This window comes from Bison bison, unplaced genomic scaffold, assembly GCF_000754665.1.
Source record: "Bison bison bison isolate TAMUID 2011002044 unplaced genomic scaffold, Bison_UMD1.0 scf7180017864325, whole genome shotgun sequence".
Lineage (NCBI taxonomy): Eukaryota > Metazoa > Chordata > Mammalia > Artiodactyla > Bovidae > Bison > Bison bison.
Window position 1 is genome coordinate 2,871,875 of NW_011494897.1, and position 1,378 is coordinate 2,873,252.

Sequence of the window (1,378 nt, forward strand, 5' to 3'; positions counted from 1 at the left end):
AGAAGACTCTTGAGAGTCCCTTGGACTGCCAGGAGATCCAACCAGTCTATTCTAAAGGAGATCAGTCCTGGGTGTTCTTTGGAAGGACTGATGCTAAAGCTGAAAGTCCAGTACTTTGGCCACCTCATGCGAAGAGTTGACTCATTGGAAAAGACTCTGATGCTGGGAGGGATTGGGGGCAGGAGGAGAAGGGGACGACAGAGGATGAGATGGCTGGATGGCATCACTGACTCGATGGACGTGACTCTGAGTGAACTCCGGGAGGTGGTGATGGACAGGGAGGCCTGGCGTGCTGCGATTCATGGGGTCGCAAAGAGTCGGACACGACTGAGAGACTGAACTGAACTGAACTGAACTTCCCTCTCCTCACTGGTAACCTTGAGTTTGTTCTCTGTGACTCTGCTTCTTTTTTGTTATAATCACTAGTTTATTGTATTTTTAAGATTCCATATACAAGTGATACCTTACACTATGTATTTTTCTCTATCAGATAGGATTTATTTTCATAAGTTGGTAGACCCCAAACCTATTTTTGATTTTGCATCTCTGTTAGTAAAACAAAACAAAAGGGCATTTGGAGCCTCTTCTTTTAATACCAGTGTATCTGTGAAATATATACATGTACTATTCAACTAGTATATTCACATTATACACTATATTTTTAAAAGAACATTTCAGTCCAGTTCAGTTCAGTCACTCAGTCGTGTCTGACTCTTTGCGACCCCATGAATCACAGCACGCCAGGCCTCTCTGTCCATCACCACCTCCCGGAGTTCACTCAAATTCATGTCCATCAAGTCAGTGATGCCATCCAGCCATCTCAGCCTCTGTCATCCCCTTCTCCTCATGTCCCCAATCCCTCCCAGCATCAGGGTCTTTTCCAATGAGTCAACTCTTTGCATGAGGGGGCCAAATTATTGGAGTTTCAGCTTCAATATCAGTCCTTCCATTGAACATCCAGGACTGATCTCCTTTAGAATGGATTGGTTGGACCTCCTTGCAGTCCAAGGGACTCTCAAGAGTCTTCTCCAACACCACAGTTCAAAAGCATCAATTCTTTGGTGCTCAGCTTTCTTCACAGTCCAACTCTCACATTCATACATGACCACTGGAAAAACCATAGCCTTGACTAGACGGACCTTTGTTAGCAAAGTGATGTCTCTGCTTTTCAATATGCTATCTAGGTTGGTCATAACTTTCCTTCCAAGGAATAAGTGTCTTTTAATTTCATGGCTGCAGTCACCATCTGCAGTGATTCTGGAGCCCCCCAAAATAAAGTCTGACACTGTTTCCACTGTTACCCCATCTATTTGCCATGAAGTGATGGGACCAGATGCCATGATCTTCATTTTCTGAATGTTGAGCTTGAAGCCAACTT

The 1,378-nt window shown here is 44.3% G+C and overlaps 1 long non-coding RNA gene across 1 annotated transcript in view; it reads left to right on the top strand.

Annotated features, from left to right (window-relative positions):
- Positions 1-1,378, top strand: part of LOC104998203 — a 69,439-nt gene that overhangs the window by 28,167 nt on the left and 39,894 nt on the right. The window lies entirely within an intron of this gene.